Source organism: Pan troglodytes, chromosome 13, assembly GCF_028858775.2.
Source record: "Pan troglodytes isolate AG18354 chromosome 13, NHGRI_mPanTro3-v2.0_pri, whole genome shotgun sequence".
In the NCBI taxonomy this organism is placed as follows: Eukaryota; Metazoa; Chordata; class Mammalia; order Primates; family Hominidae; genus Pan; species Pan troglodytes.
Window position 1 is genome coordinate 131,473,351 of NC_072411.2, and position 18,298 is coordinate 131,491,648.

At 38.4% G+C, this 18,298-nt stretch overlaps 1 protein-coding gene across 2 annotated transcripts in view; it reads right to left on the minus strand.

Annotated features, from left to right (window-relative positions):
• PID1 (phosphotyrosine interaction domain containing 1) overlaps nt 1-18,298 on the minus strand; it is a 250,284-nt gene that overhangs the window by 211,902 nt on the left and 20,084 nt on the right. The gene's annotated exons all lie outside the window — the stretch shown is intronic.

Below are 18,298 nucleotides of genomic sequence, written 5' to 3' on the forward strand. Positions count from 1 at the left end.
ATTTACATGCATGTGTGTGTGTGTGTATTCACACTTATAGGAAAGAAACTGCCGAAGAAAGTATATGAGATACGAAATGCAAACTAAAGCAACAGAAAGTCACTCCGAGTTGAGACTGGAGGATGTGTCTCTCAAGTCTGCTTTTCCATATCATAGTATGGCCACTAAAACAAGTGAACAAGTGTGTTTCCATTTCTCAATAAAGCAGAGCTGTAAACTGTTCAATGGGAAGTGCCAAGAGACTCTTATTAGCAGAAAGCACAAGAGAAGAAGGCAGCGGATGTTTTCATAAATCACATAAATTCCTTAGTTTAATTTTTTTAAATAAGATCTTTGTTAGAAAATAAAAGATCAGAATGGTTAAAATTGCCTTAAGTCTTTCATAATATAATATGAATTATTCAAATTGGATTACTTGTTCAAAGCTGGAGAGGTTTTAGATGTGCAAAGAGAACAACAGGATAGGAATAATATATTTGTAATACGAGAACATTTAGAAGCTAAAGGCCAGCTGGCATGACATCATAAGGTCTTTTGAACTACTTAATAGTTATAGATGTACATGGGCAGGGTGGGGATGGGGCTGGGAGACCAAGATGAAAAAAAGAGGTATAGAAATGAAGGGTCTTGAAATCCAGGTAATTGAAAGTAGTCAGTGTGCTAGATTTTTTTTTTTTTTTTTTTTGAAATGGAGTCTCACTCTATCACCCAGGCTGGAGTGCAGTGGAGCGATCTTGGCTCACTGCAACCTCCACCTCCCGGGTTCAAGCAATTCTCTTGCCTCAGTCTCCCAGGTAGCTGGGATTACAGGCACCCGCCACCACGCCTGACTAATTTCTGTATTTTTAGTAGAGATTGGGTTTCACCATGTTGGCCAGGTTGGTCTGGAACTCCTGACCTCAGGTGATCCACTCACCTCCGCCTCCCAAAGTTCTGGGATTACAGGTGTGAGCCACCACGCCCAGCCTTGTACTAGATTTTCTATAGTTATTATACAACGAGGAAACCTCTACTACCAGCATGTGTCTCAGTTATTTTTATAGAATTGTTTTTAGCCAGTCAATCAACAAACATTTATTATTTACAACAATGCATCATGTTAGGATAGGCACAAAAATATCCTTAGTCTCAAGAAGCATATGACTTGGAAGGCTAAGACGTACAGAAAATAATGTATAACCCTTAATAAATGTGTTGAACACCATATGCCAAAGATGATCAAAGCTGTGGGGAGAGGCCAGCATGTTGACCAGAGTAGCCAGCGCTTCATGGAAAGGTTATGACTTGAATTTAACTTTGAAAAATGAAGAGGAATTAGAGACATTGAGCCAAGACAGAGAAGACAAATAAAACCTAAAACCATGGAGGGCCCTGAAAGAAATACAAAAAGAAGATCAGCTAGACTTCAGGTATAGGATTTAAAGCTGGTCAATTAAAGTTGTTAATTCCTTAAAGTATGGGCATTATAGTGGGTTAGCCAGGTGGGTCCAGTGTAATTCAAGGGTCTTTTAAATGTAGAAGAGGGAAGAAGACAAGTCAGTCTCATAGCGATGCCATGTGAGACAGATGCAAGTGCCTTTGAATATAGAAAGGGGCCACAAGCCTAGGAATGTGAGCAGGGAAACTTCCGGTAGCTTAAAAAGGAAGAAAACAGCATCTTCCCTAGGCCTCCAGAAGTAACTCAGCCCTAACAACACCTTGATTTCAGCCCACTAAGATCCATTTGGGGCTTCTGACTTCAAAATCAGTAAAATCATAAATCTGTATCATTTTAAGCCAATAACTGTGTGATAATTTATTAGAGCAGTAAGGGAAACTAATGTATGGAATGTTCTCAAATTTCAGGTATTAGGGTGAGAATGGGGGGCCATTTGCCTACTAGACATATACCCATCTCTTTAACTGAAGAGAAAGCTAACAGGAGGTTAGGTAAGTAAGTAGTAGGTAAGTCTGGAGTTTCTGATAGCCACTGACCATCAAACAAGCACCTATTTTGAAAGACCATGGCGTTTTCAGAGCACCTAGCATGGTGCCTGATGCTAAATATTAAATATAAAAACTCCCTTCATAAATATTAATAGCAATTCTTACATCATTAGTGACTACAAGTCCAGTTTTCTAAATCCTGGTAATCAAATGCATCATGCTTTATTTTGAGTACTGAAATAACAGTTGTGATACTATTATCTCAGCCTCTGATCAACAGCTTTTTGTCCCCTTTCTTGTCCCTCTCCATTGTTTCCTCCTCTCTCCCACCCTCTCTCTAGGCTTCTCTGCTCCTCTTCACCACTCAGTTCCTACAAGTACAGCTCTCTCCCTCCAGCCCCTCAAAAGCCATCAAAAGTTTGACCCCTGTGGCGGGAGGAGCTCTCAGAAGCAGTGAGTCTCTCCACTGGAGAAAAGGAAAAGTAAGGCAGATTCAGGAGGAGAAATCAGTCAAAACCACAGCTACTCTACTCAGAGCCTGAGGCAGAGCAGAGGAGCTGCCCACAGGCTGTGGTCCTGAAAGTTTGCACTCAAGGGAGCAAAACAGCAGGAAGAGTCTGAAGTCTGTTGACGAAGACCTCAGAAGGTGGTGACTTCCAAGGAGACATGAGAAAGGGAAAGGACACAAGAGAGCGAATGGTAACTAGATGGGTGATTTGCAATATGTTTATGTTTTTTTTTTCTATGAGAAATCTGTTTAAGATTTATTTTCATTTATTTTTCCTGACTTTTGAACTACTTCTTTCTAGAAACACTAAAATTAATCCTTGAAATAGTCACTGCAACACTGGCACCAACACTTTCCTCCACTGTTGCAATCACTGACAAGTATTATCGTTGTTCTTGAGCAAGGAAAGGGTGAGCTCATGCAGTGACATTGTGGTCCTATTAGTTACTTCAAATGGATGGGCTGGAGAGATGAGAGATTAAAATCATTCCAAGAAACTGGCTAATCGGCATTCCAGTCTGAAGCAAGAAGAAACGCCAGCCAAACAGACCTCCATGGAAAGAGATTCAACATGATGGCTTCCAGGCATCTCGGGACGGGGGGCCAGGCAGGAGGGAATAAAAAAGACCTATGGCCAGCTGGACGCAAAAAGCAGCTTGTGGCAAAGTTGGCAAAACACATGAAGACATTTATTCTTCAGTAGTTCTTCAATGGAGTGGAAAACCAAAGCCTGTATTTTGAAGAAAGGGGTATGAATATTATCTTGGAACAAGATTCCCTGAGATGTGAGGCAGCACATCACCCGAAGATGATCTGTTGAGGCTCGATGAGCATACAAGTCTACCAACGACTTACTCTATGACCATATTAAGCAATGGTTTTTGGCTTTTGAAAAAAACATGTTACCTTTAGACAGTCACCCATGGGGTCAATTCAGGTACAAACTTTTAAGAAAGAGGCCCTCTTTTAAGCACAGAAGTCTCCTTAACATAAACTCACCCCCAAAGAAAAGTGAGGAACAGAAGGAAGAAGAGGGAGGAACAGGGGCCACCTCACGATGGCAGGTCAAAAAACTTGCAAGAGATTTGGAGAGTTAGGCATCCATTTCCAGATAGAGTGGTCAGTCGCAGCTTCACAAAGATGGTTCTCCCACTTTAAAGGAGCAAAGCCACCTTCTTCTGAGAAGGTCACCGTTTTCTGCTGGGAATGAAATTTCAGGAGGGACTTTCCTGAAATGGTAAAGGAGAAAGGAGCAGCCCAGTCTGGACAGTCAGAACAACTGAATAAACCCTGGTTATCAGTGGGGAAAGAGGCTGCCACCAGGTCATTTTCACATCTTACAAAGGAATCTTCAAGGAAGAGCAGAGAGATAGCAGATAAGAAAGCATGCAAAGGTGGAGAGCATAACTTGAGGAAAAATGAAGAAGAAGAAAGCAGGCGACTATCACCAGGTAGAAGGAAGAGGCCAGGAGGGTGATGTGGAAGATGATGGGTTACAGAAGACAGATAAAGCCACAGTAATTATCACAGAGCAGGGTAGGCAAACTATACCCAGTTCCAAACCAGCACAATACCTCTTTATATATTAAAGGTTTATGTAAATGCAGCCACACTCACTTGCTCATGTGTTGTTTATAGATAGCTATTTCATACTACAATATCAGGGTAGTATGTCCCGCAAAGCCTAGCATGCGGCCTTCTCCTTTACACACACACACACACACACACACACACACACACACACACACTGACTTCTAATATAGATGAGGATCTAAGTATTTTGGAAATCTTGTAAAATATTACTCCATATTAAGAAATTAAAACAAACAGAGGAACTACATGATAGATCATGAGTAATCAAGAAAATTACCCATTTTAGGAGCTAGGAAATCTTTTTGCATCCAGAGAATAACAATAGAAACCCAAACTAAACTTTATTCTTTCTGTGAATATGTTCAAGGACTTAGGAAAAAATATGCAGTCACCAACACCTGTCAGTGTTGTAGAATGAGGCAGTCAGCACATAAAAAGACATCTACAGTTATGAATTACTTTGGTGGACAAGAGAAGCAAACAAATGTTATGTGAACATCTCCACTTACAATTTTCATTCATTCAAGCGTATCCCCTATAAATATTGCCACACCAAACTGACCTAACAAGCATTATTCTCTAGAGAGAACACTGTTTTGATGGAAGAGATAGCAATTGTTTGCACAAAAATCACCTTGTACAACAGAAAAAAAAAGGTTTTTTAATCTCTGGCAAGTGCAAAGCTGTTCACTTGTTTCTAATTATAAGTGGTGTGAGAAAAGGGAAAGGGACCTAGGTAGAGAAGGAGATGAGGGAGAAACATTCTAAATAGGTATTTTGCTTAAAATTGAAGGCTATCCTAACATAAATAAGAAATTGGAGTAAAAGTGACATTTCTTAAATATCTATACATTTTCATGTCCTTTACCTGCCCCATACACACAAGCACGTATAAATGCTTATTTGAATTCTGATATCAGAATGACTGATAAATTCTCAATTATTGAAGCAAACCATGGAAAGGAAGTCTATGGAATTACTAACACTGGAGTTAATTTATACTGACACTGGAATTAATTTACACAGACACATAACGAAATTAATCATTCCAATTTTAATTAATGTTCTTCTTTTACTCTCCTCTACTAAATGAAATCTACATGGTAGAAAAAGTGGAGCTAGTATCAAACTAATTAGTAACTCTGAAGGTTACTTTAAGTTTTCACTTTTATGTTAAAATATGACCCCATTAAGTTTCAATTTAGATAGTTCCTTTCCATTTAATATGAATTGCCTTACTTCTTTAAAACATTATATTTCCTTGGTGGTCAAGAAAATAAATATATCTTGGAGTGCAAATGAATCCCTCAATTGTCATGAGTGGAATTGGAAAGCCTGCCTCTAATCATCCAACAAAGTTTTTTAAAAGGGTTGGGTGGGAGACCATAACTCAGTGGGATAAAGACTTCATTCGAGCATGAATTGCTCTCAAAATCATCCAACTTTATACTATATTCGCGGTTTAAAATGCCAAACCATATCATTGCTCAGTTGATCTTGGAAAGTTTCAAAAACCGCAGGCCAGAGCCCAAAGATAAATTGGTCAGTGAATTCAGTACTTCCAGAAAGAGAGAAACTTTTGAAAGAAAAGAGGCCATAGTGGCTCTAGCGGTGCAATCGATTAGCGTACAGTACTTATAAGAAAAGAGGCCATAAACATTTGTTTGCCTTACGAATGAAGTACAGCATTCCCTCTCCTTGATCCAGGTAGCTTTGGCTACTAGTTTGGGAGGTGGGATAGTCTACAAATAAGTAAGAAAGGCCAGAGTTAATCTACAAAGACATGAACTTTCACTCCACCTCTTGCATTTTTAAAAAGAAACGAATAAGTCTCTGGCCTCACAGGGAAGACATGGGCAGGGATAAGAGGAGACAGGCATTACCAGGCATCTCAGGGAGCATTACCAAGTGGGCTGCAGCATGGGTGCTAGTATTGGTCAAACCAGCATCATCATCAAGGCTCCACTACTAAACACCTTGACTTTGGCTACCTTCTTTCCTAAACCTGTTTCCTCAAAGTAACACAGCAATAGCATTAGTAATGACCTCAAGAATATTGTAAAGATATTACTACTAATTATTGTTACTATTTAAAATACATCACTTAATTTGAAAAGTGGTTTATTCAACACCCCGCTACCATCACCACCAAGAACTCTTAGATTCTGCTTTACCTTTGTTGTCAAATAACCAAAAGGATGAGAAAAAATTGATTTAAAAGTTTTTTCTTACTATAGAGAACAAGTTCTCAAACTTCAGAGAGCCTCAGAATCTCTGGGAAAGCTTGTTAAAGCACAGATTGCTGGGCTGCACTCCCAGAGTTTCAGATTTAGTAAGCTAGCAGGAGGGGCCAAGAATTTGCATTTATTACAAGTTTCCAAGTGACAGATGCTGAAGAACTGAGGACCAATTAGAGAACCACTGCTGTAGAAGAAGTTTATAGTCGTTGGTTGGAAGCCTTTGGTTGAGAGGGAAAAGAGACTGAGACTCACAAATTCCTGGAGGAAACGAGTAAGGGAAAAACACAGAGAGAGGAATGTCCACCTTGCCCTTTACAGCCACAGACAAGAAGACAAAGCCAAACCCCCCGTGTCAATCAACACTAATGCGGTGGGAGCCTGAGAGCCTCAATGTTGGCTATGTAGAGATTTCAAACTCTGCTGTGGAAAGGAAATATGTTAGACATCTAGGGGGTTATGACTAGATTTAGGAATAGGGGATGGAAAGAAAAAAATTTCACAATAAACCTTTTAAATGATGATCTCTTAAGCTCCATTTTCTAATATATTCAAAGAGAAGGTCATGTTCAGAGCAGCGATGAAATTTAAGTCACTAATCCTTCACTGAATTATTTCAAGACATTGAAATTTTATTTTAATTAGATGGCTTAAGTCATTTACAATGTAATTCTGGACTACTTTTACAACTTGCTTTTGGTAGCATTAATTTGTAACACTCATGTTTAAACTACATGTAAGAGTACACATAAATACTCACAAGACAGAGGCATAAAAGATAATGATTTTATTGTAATCCAATTCAACCTATATTCCTGGCACTATTATACTCATAAAATATGCATTGAAAACTCTAGGTGGGAGTTCTATTTTCATCTATTTCTAAATAGTCCAACAAGGCAAGACTGAACCATTAGGCCTGCTGGAAACTATGTCACCTGGCAACAGCCCAAAGCCATTCAACTCTGAAAGTGTTATTAGAAGAAAGAAAAGTCAATGTAGGTAAAACGTCACATTTTCATTATTACAGATGCAAACAGATACATTGCTAATTATTTTCCAAAATCACTTCATCCTGGCAATATCATGAAAATAAAAATGAAGAATAAATATCAAATTCCATTCCTGAAGCTTAGTATTTCCAGACGTGTTTTACAAATACAATGAATCCCCTGAGACATTCTGTGAATAAAGGATTTATGGTCAAAAAAAAAACTTGGATATCAGTGAATGTGACATCCTCTTCTTAGAACTTCTCTATTACTGAGAAGTCATACAGTACAGAAATCTACTTAGCTTTGTGTAACTCAGAGGTTCCCAAACCAAGTAAGCAAAACATCTTGTTTTCATGTCCGTGGTGTATGTCTCCTGGATATAGAGTTCTGGGTTGACAGATGGCTCTTTTCTTTCACCACTTAAAACAAGTCATTCCCATTGCCTCCTCCTTTCCATTATTTCTGATAAGTTAGTGAACATTCATCATCGCTGTGTATATAATGGACTGTTTTTCTCACTGTTGTCATGATTACCTCATTGCTTTGACTTTCAGCATTTTGACTATGATTTGCCTAAAAAACAAAAGTGTAGTTTTCTTTGGATGTCTCCCACTTACGGTTTGCAAAGGTTCTTGAATCTTCAAGTTAATATTTTTCACCAAATTTGGGAAATTTTTATCCATTATTTGTTAAAATATTGTTTCATGTGCCAGTCTCTTTCTTGTCTCTTTCTGGGACTGCAATCACATGTATCTTATATTGCTTGATGTGTCCCATATGGGGCTCTGTTAATTCTTTTTATTTCTTCTACATTCTTCAACTGGAGTAATATCTATTGATCCATTTTCACATTCACTGGCCTTTTCTTCTTTCTTCTTCAATTTGCTGTCAGGCCCATATTGCAAAATTTTCTATTTTAGATATTTTACTTTTCAATTCCAGAGTTTCTATTTGGCCCTTTTGTAAACTTTTCATTACTCATTTGAGATTTTCCATTTGTTCACTCCTTATGACAAAATCCTTAGTTCCTCTAACAAATTAATAGTAGCTGTTTTAAAGCATTTGCTATTCCCACAGCTGTGTCTTCTTAGGGTCTATTTTTATTGACTCCTTTTTCTCTTGTTTATGTTTCATTTTCCTGCCAGAATTTTTTTAGTTTATACTGACCATAGTGGATGACACATTTTAGGACTCTGTATTCTGTTCTAATTCTGCAATAACAGGACTATTGATTTGTGTTTTAAAAAGCAGTTAAATTACTGGCTAATCACCTTTAACATGTGGAGGCTTGACTTTTACAGTTTGCTAGGCTAGGTCTGTTTCCATTTTGCCCTCAGTCCAACAGAAAAATTTATTTTACCCAGAAAAGCCTATAAAACACTATTAACCTAGCCACAGAAATCTGAGTGTTGCACAAATAAAACAGAATGAAAAAGTACTCTTTATGAGAGCACAGGTTTTTAAGAGGTCCAATTCTTTCTTTATAATTCTGAAAGCTACTCAAACTATATCTTTTCCTGAAAAGTTAGTGAGTTATTAGGTAGTACAAATTCTCAGCATTGTAAATCAAGCTTTATTTTCCCCCATATGGTCAGAAAAGTTATAATAACCAACCTAGATCACCAAATAAGAAGCAAAGCACCTAACCACTTCTCTGCTGAAGTTAAAATAGAATCTTTTCATTTTTTCACCTGCTTTCTTACAAATGTTACCTTTTTTCAAAACTCACATATAACAAAATGCTTACATATAATACAGAACTGTCTTGCTCCCATCTTCACCACTTTTGACAAATTCGTAAACCTCTATAAGTACCCTTTTTCTCCCTTGTAAAATACTAGTAACTAGTAACTAGTAACACAGTACCTCTTAAGCACAGCATCAGGTACAGAGCTATCACTCAGTGAATCAGTGTTTTTGTTTTTGTTTTTGAGATGGGGTCTCACTACATCACTATTTCACCCAGGCTTTTCTCAAGCTCCTGAAACTCAAGTGATCCTCTGGCCTTGGCCTTCCATGTAGCTGAGATTACAGGTGGGAGCCACCATGCCTGGCTAGTAAATAGCTATTTTTAAAGTCAGAGACCTCTACCTCTAGATCATGAGGTGGAAAAATATTTAATCCAACAACTAAAATAGAGTTTTCCTGTTCTGCCTAATTAGAGGCCAGCTAAAATCAAAACTCACAGCACTTGCTATGACTCAGCTCACTCCATATAACAAGAACTGCATGTCCACAAGCTAAGATATAGCTTAGTTATAGGTCCAAAAGAAAAACCCGTGATTCTACACCCACCCTATCCCACTGCCACCTGAAATATGCTGCTTCGACTGGTAAAACTGGCTGACTCCATATTTGGCCTCATGCTCCACTCAGCTGCCTACACTAGGAAACTCAGGACTCTCCTCTACATTTCCCGTCCTCTCTAATCAGCTGTCAACCCATTCTGCCTCTTCACCCTCACTCAAAACCTCTGCCACCTCCTCAACCCCAAAGTCACTGCTTTAGATGATATCCTCATCCCCTTTTGCCTGTACCATTTCCAACAGCCTCCTTAAAACATTTCCCTGCTTGCAATACATTTTCTATACCACCAGCAGAATCATCTTAAAACCAATCTGAGTCATTTGTTACCTATAAGCTCCCAATAGTTTCCCAATGCCTAGAAAATGAAGTCCATGCTCAGTAACATCCTATAAAATGTTGTGCTATAGCCCAGTTGTGCTTCCATACTCTTTCACTCCAGTTCTTCTCCAACCCTTCAGCCTCATGTGATGTGCTCACTCTTGTCTGGAACAGCCTGAGTTCACAGCTCTGTGAAGATTCTTCCCTATGCCTAGGGTAATCTTCTCTACCTACCAAATGCCTATTCATCCTTATATTAGTCCATTCTCACGTTGCTGATAAAGATATACCCAAGACTGGGCAATGTACAAAAGAAAGAGGTTTAATGGACTAACAGTTCCACATGGCTGGGGAGGCCTCACAATCATGGTGGAAGGCAAGGAGAAGCAAGTCACATCTTACATGGATGGCAGCAGGCAGAGAGAGCTTATGCAGGGAAACTACCATTTTTAAAGCCATCAGATCTCGTGAGATTTATTCACTATCATGAGAACAGCATGGGAAAGACCCACTCCCATGATTCAATTACCTCCCACTAGGTTCCCCCTACCACACATGGGAATTGTGGGAGTTACAATTCAAGATGAGATTTAGGTGGGGACAGAGCCAAACCATATCAATCCTTAAATAGGTTACATCGTCTTCTTTGTGAAGGGTTCCTGTCTAGGGCAAGGTTTATAATTCCCCACTCTGCTTTTATTATAGCACTGATTCCGCTGTACTGTAATTACTTATCCATAGGTCTATTGCATCCTCAAGACTGTACACTCCCAGAAGACAATGACAATGCCTGGTATAGTATCTGGCTCAGAGTAGGTGCTCAAGAAACATTTGTTGAATTAATAAATGAATATCACCTTTAAAAAAATTTTCTGTAGCTAACATCCTACAGGTAGGTGGTATTTGAATATGAAGCCCAAAGATGAAAAACAAGAATGAAACAAAGTATCTGCCTCACAGTAAATCCCACCACCCAAGGGAACTAATCAAATAAAACAATAAATAAGGAGGCTTAGTATTAATCTCAATCATCTTTATCTGTATTCCTCCAATACCAAGAGAAATGAAACTCATGTATTTTTACACAATCAAAGTTACATCTCCACCATTCAAAGCCCAATTTAGTAACTCTCAGCTTTTCCTAGCTCATACATTTTTGTTATAATGTTTTCTTTTCAGATCATCTAAGTTTTTTTAAAAAATCGTCTTATCTTGGTTTTTGTCAAGCAAAGGTTAATATTGGATACTTTAATCACAAAATTCATGTTTGGCACTGGGTCTTGGCAGAAAGCCCCACATGTAATTTCTCTGGGACTAAATTACTCATTTCTAATATAAACATAAGAATAAAGCAAAAACTAGCATTATGTAAACAAAATATGTTATTTTTTAGTTCTCAACTGAAAACTCATGCAACCTCATTTAACCACTATTTCAATGAGACATGGGATTTTAATGTGACACAAGACAAACCAGGATCCCTTGTTAAGCAGTCAGCATAGTCCAAAAGAACCCCATACCCAGTAGCCTTTTTCCAGTCAAATTTTTAAGCAGTCTGGTTTCATTTTTTCCAAATACAGAACCAAGTATCCCTGATTCTTATCGTCATCCAAACAACTGCAACCAGCTGTGAAAACTAGAACTAGGAATCAAGTCTGTCTATAGGGAGTCCCCTCAAAGCTACTAAGCATGACTGTTTTCATCAACAAATATTCATGACCCTATTTTCCAAAATTCCAACTCTGCCGACCATTTCATTTTAAAAAGAGAGAAAGCAAATGAGACAGAAAGAGAGATTCAATCCTTTAAAATCCTTTAATTTTTCTTCCTTTCAACTCAGTCAAAATTAGGTAACCTCTCATAAGAAAGTTAATTATCTTCTCCTCTTTTGGGATTTTATTTTGTAACCCCCCCAAATAATGCATTTATTACAAACACAAGATACCTCTTCTATTGCCACAATCCTCACATATTATCTAATCTGCAAAAGCAATTCCCTACTTTGTTAAAAGTAAAACCATGGACTCTTCCTTTCCCATTTCCTTATTGAGAGCTTCATGTCCCAGGCTTTGCTCTCTGGATTCCCATCAGAAGGTTCCTACAAAATCCTCCCTACCTTATGCTCTGCTTCTGCAGCATTAGGTATGACATCTGCCATGGCATTAGCCACTTCAGTGCTCAGAGAAATAGAAAAACCATCCTGGAGAACTTCAAAACTCCATAAGCAGAAGCTTCAGGTAATAGAAAGGGAGCGTTACTTGCTTTTCAGTTGCCTAAGATCAAAATCCCACACACAGGTCTGTTGTGTTGCAAAGCCCATCTCCACCAGTAGACATGTTTTTCTTTACACTTAAAAGAGCTGTCCAAACTAATTAAGGCATTTGCATCTTCTCCTTGACAACACTCTTAAAAGCCCACCTGTTGTGTGAAACTCTTCTGCATGACTAAGTCTCTTGCACTCCCTTTTTCCTGTGTTCCCTTTGGAGCACATGACTTCATAAAGCTTGTCTCTTGGCCATGTGCCTCCCTACTCCCAAACAAGGCCAAGATGAAAATGATGCTTCTTGTAACACTCCAAGCCTCCTGGTAAAAGATGCAGTGGTGGATATAAGCTCAAGTGCTTCTTACTCCTCATTCCCAAGTTCAAGTGAAAAAGGCAACTTGTATTGCCTTGCCTACTTTCCTTCCCTCTCATCAGCCTTTACTAACAACAATTATAATCCTGAAGGTATGAAGATGCTACTTGTTTTAATCAGAATAGATATGTGCACATTACATTAAAAATTCTGACAAATTCTTAACACTTACTATTACTTAGAGTGCAAATTACAGTGCTGTCTACCAAGACCATTATAGCACTGGGGGTCTGGGGCAGCTATGCCACACCTTTGATTAGCTGACTGATAAAAAATACTTGAACGTATTTTATAGTTTATGAAACACTTTTACATATATGATCTCATTTCACACTCAGAAGAAGCTAATGAGGTAGATTTTATTAGACTCATTTTGCTGAATGGGGAAATTGAGGCTCAGAAGTTTGTGTAACTTGCCCAAAGTTATAAAGACAGTACTTAGTAGGGCTAAAACTTCCATGAAAATTTCCCAATTCCTAGTTCTACCCTGTTCCCATTATACCACGTTCACTTAGGCCAAGGGAATGTTTAAGTCATGTTTTATCCTGCATCCTTCATTTTGGCTGTAGTTTCGTTGGTTATTGGGCTGTTTTTCGTGCTCTGTTTGTTTCATTTTGCAGACCAAATTGTGACAGGTACTTCTTTGGTAAACCTGAACAAATAAGAGTTATTTCTTCTCTTTTTCTGTAGAAATAAAAACAGAATTTGCATATAATAGCAATCGCTGATTCCTGTCTAGGCTAGTTAGAGTTTAAAAAGTTGGAAGACCTCACCCACAGCAGTTCCAAATGTAATGCTTTACATTTAGGTAATTATCAATTATCTTTCAAATTCATATTAGCCAGGGAGCCAATACAGCCAGCCTACCAGAAGGAAATGATGCTTCAAACTGCGAAGCTGCTGGCATTCAGGTCATGAAATAACATAACTATGAAATTATGCAAGTAAATACCATCCTCATTCACGTAACATTTGAAAAATAATTGCTGTAAAGGAAATAATGGAATATCATGCAATATCCCTGCAAGGTCCATTTTTCTGGCCCATATTTGACTACACAGAAACACACATACACATAATTGAGGAGTTAGGCTTCCTTGGTTACATACCCGTCTAACAATAAACAAGCTGGAAGTCAGTCACTCTATTCATGTTGAGCTGTGGGCACACACACCCATTTATTATCTGTGGGACTGACTGTGCCGCAAACCTTAGTGGCAATAAATAGTTGCAGAGGAAGAACCATCCACGGAACAAATAAAAACATGAGTGGATTCCAAAAAGTACAAAGATTTGCTCAACAAAACTCACTAGGCAAGGCCAGCACTATAAAAACCTGCCTCCAATCCTTCAACTGAAGTAAAATGTCTCTGGCAACTGGGAATAGTTAAAATTTCCTATTTTCTGATTATTCCAAGTGCTTACCTCCGCACATCCGGTCTCCAGCTGGGTTGGTCAGGACAAGAAGTCGCCTAAGAAAGCCAGTTCTCACAACCTTTTCAGACCAATTTAGCAATTTGCAAAATGGAGAAGGTTTACCATGATGGAAAAAAAGTAAGGTAGCCTCAGCAGTAAAAATAACCAAAGCCACAGACAATGACCCACCAACTCAAGTACAGAAACAGAATCCACATCACAATAAGAAAAATTCTACTCAGGGAAAACAGAAAGGGAATATAAATAAAACCAGAGAACTTCTATCATTAATGTGCATATGGGGCAAACTGAATACAAAGCTCCATAGAGGAGCAAAAATTTAACAACGATGATTTCTAGAAAGCACGGTGTATCATTGAGGATTAGCTTCAGCTGCAAATGAAAGATAAAGCAAAAGAACATTGGTTTAAAGGACATAGACATTTCCATCTCTCACACAGAAACAAAGCCTGGAGTGAGAGGCCCAAGGCTAGTATGGCAGCTCCAGAACTCACACATCTTTATGTTCTACAGTTCTTAGCACATGGCTCCTCTCACATGGCTTAAAAGGGCCTCTCAAATAACCATTACATTTATATTCCTGCCAGATTACAGGAAGAAGAGTGCAGAGATGCATGCATCCTGCCTGTAAGATATCCCTGCTTATGTCCCACCAACTACAACTAAATTGTTGTATGACTAGTGCAAGTGAACTTGGAAATAGCAAAACATCTCATAACTAGTGCAAGTGAACTTGGAAATAGCAAAATATTTCTTTACAATTGGCATTTGCAATGGTTGGAAGATAAATATTTTACAGCTCGAGGGAATTCAGGGCCTTGGGGTCCATGCAAACATCCAAAAGATATTTAGAAACTACCTACTTTTGCCAGATACTAGGCTCTGCACTGGAGAACAGCCCCTGCCCTTAGGCACAGACAGTTCAGTGACCACCACTCCCTAAAACAACTAGAAGTGACGTTTATGAACACGCATGCATAATGTCTTCTTCTTTAACGGTTTACTTGGAAATAACCTCCAACATACCAAAACACAGCAAGAATAAGACAGCTTTATCAGATCTACCAACCACCAACACTTTATCACATTTGCTTTATTATATATTGTCATTCTCACTTATTCACTTTCTCCCACCTCCTTCCCTTACTACTCCTCTTCCTTCTCATCCTCCTCATCCTTCCTTCTCTCTCTTCCCTTTCCTTACCTTTCTCCTCCTTTCACCCACATGCATTTGAGAGTAAGATACAGATGCTATTTCCCCTTCATCCCTAAATATATCAGTATATATTTCCGAAGAACAAGAACATTCTCTTGCCTAACCATAGTAAAATTATGTCACCAACTAACTCAGTGAAGTCATTTATACTAATGTTTTTCCTGGTCCAGGATCAAATTCAAGATCATGCACTGCACTGGGTTGTCATGTCTACTCAATCTGGACCAGTTTCTTAGCCTTTTTTTCTCTTTCATGGTACTGATATTTTTGAAGAGCCTGAGACAATTGTTTTAGAGAATACATGCTCCTGGAACAGGAATATGATGCAAGTGAGCCTTCTCAGTGTGTTGTATCAGGAGGCAGACGATCATGGTTTGCCTCATTATGGGTGATGCTAACTTTGATTCTTTGTCTAAGTTAATTTCTTCCATTGGACTTTTCCAGTGGAAAGTTAGCATTTTCCTGTAGTCAACTGATAGTGTCTGGTGAGATACTTTGAGATTCTATAAATAACCTGTCCCACATAAAACATTCACACACTAGTTTTATAATCACTAATCATTCTTGCCTGGATTAAGTATTATTATGATGATTGAAAATGGTGATTTTCTAACTCCATCATCCCTGCTTTATTTACTAGGTAACATTTTATTGTAAGGAAGAGCTTACCTTTCTTATCTATTTATTTGTTTGCTTATTCCTTTGTTTAAACCAGTTTATATTAGTATGAACTCATAGACTTATTTTTTTTAAAGGGCTAAAATCCACAAAAGCTGTTATTTATTTTGAGGTGTACTAAATTTGTCCAATGAAAGCCAAGGGGCCTTCCGTGTCATGTTGAAATAACTTTTTTTTTTCTGAGCACTTCCTTGCTTTCTAGAACAACAGATAATGTGTTTAGGAATCTTAGAGACCTCTGGCTTTCTTGATGATGCTCAAATGGAGCTCACTTTGTTTTACACAAGGAAAAGCAACCTAAAACTTTCTCCCCCATCTGAAAGCCCACCAGAAAACAGATGCAACTCTGAACAAGACAGATTCTATGTTTTATATTTTTAATTAATTGCCATTTACGAATAGCTCCAACTATTGCCATCTCTCGCATTCCTGAAATTAAATATAACAAAGGGAATGTCCCTAACAGTAAGTAGAAATAACTTGGGTACAAGCTATCTGCAATGTGTAATATTTTCATTTAAATGTCAAGAAAATCCAGAACACATTTCAAAGAGTTTAATATAAACACATAGAATTGTGCATTTTCCCCCATTAACATGTGGCTCTAAAGATAAATGTAAGAAAAATACCTCTCTCAACACAAAAGTAAAATTCTTCTCTTAGCATGCTCATTATGCCACTCTATCTCTTACCTTTCCATCCACAGAAATTAAGAGAGATGGCAAAAAATAAATTATAAAATATCATTAGTTTATTGAAGCATGACATAAATATATTCACTGAGCTTGTATGGTGTTGCCGGCCTTGTATTCCAAGTATTATTCCATGTGCAATGGGGCACACAAAGATGAACAAAGACCCAGCCCTCAGCTTCTAGGCTTTTGGAAGATAGAAGTCCACACATAATTCCAATAAAAAGAAAAACAAGAATGAGCTGAATGGTATAACTGAAACAGAAGAACAAACTGTGGACACCCAGAAGAAAGGGACGACTCATTGCAACTGGATACCAGGAAGGACTTTGGCAGAAGAGGGGCAACTTCAACTGCTATGAGAGGAGTATGATCCCCTGGGCAGGGCAGGCGGCTGACAGGAGTATGATCCCCCGGGCAGAGCAGGCGGCTGACAGAAAAGCATATTTCAAAGTTACAAAACAACATTAGCAAAAGCATCAAACATCAAAACACACAACTGTGGAAGATGGTCTGGAATGTATGGAAGGATGTAGAGAGAGATGAAGAAGATGCTTTACGAGCTTGAACCAAAGCATCAAAGCAACTTCTTAGCATCCGATAAAGGCACTTTTTTATAAACACTAACTACAGAAAGTGGAGGGAAATTGTTTCACCTAATCACTGATATTTGAGTTCATTTGGCTTTGTTCCCTACAATCTGCTCACATCCAATGTGAAAAAGACTGCAGAAAAATGAAATAAAAGGAAAAGAAGGTATAAACCAAATGATATTTTCCCAAATAGAAAATTATCCAAACAGCATCTGTCCAAACAAACATAAAAATTCCCAACTTCTGCGTACTCAGATGCAATCTTTTTAATCACAAAAAAGAGTCTTTCTTTCTTAGGACTCTTGGCAGTTTTCAACACATGCCATTGGACAAAATGCTTTTATTTAAAGATGGGCTAGAAAACCATCTGATACCATATCAGACCCAGTATCAACTGACTGTTCAAATCAGAGGACTGTGTTGCTTTCAGCATTATTGCACCAAACCACAGGAAAAAAGCACAAAGGTGCTACGGCAAATAAAAAAGTTCACAGCATCTGGGCATATCACATCTTCCACATCTGCCATTATTTTAAACTCAGCACCTGTGGTAGAGGTGGCTGGTATGATGCTGCCAATTTTCTCGTTTTCCTTATTGACAGAACTCCGATTTGGTTGGGGGCAAAAAAGTGCCCAGTTAAAATATTTTCTTTCCCAAGCAAATATTTGGGCACATGTCACAGTTCTCATCCCTGAGGTGTTAGTATCCTTCTGGGTAGGACTCCAGGGGAAGCTTTTGTTTACCTAATAAAAACCCAATGCTGATGAAGACCCTCATCTTTGCCCTTTACAGCGTCTTAGGATGGAGGTTTCCCCTGTAGTAACATGGATCTACCCGGCATTTAACTGATTGAAACCTTCTTGAGCACAGGGACCTCTTCTTTATACCCACCTTAAAACTCAGTTTGGCTCCTCACTCAAAAACAAAAGATCAGTCAACATTTGCTGAAAGTAAAGACTATGGGAAATTAACACGAGGAGAAGCACTGTGACAAATCCAAATCACAGTCAGTGCACTTTTACCCTACAGTAATCTCCATCAATCAATTCAAGAGTGCCCAAATCTTTCAAGTATCACCATCCTTTTTACATCCAAAATGTTGCCGACCCACACATAGTACTTTGATGCTCAATGATTGAAAATGCACTTAAAGTCCAAAAG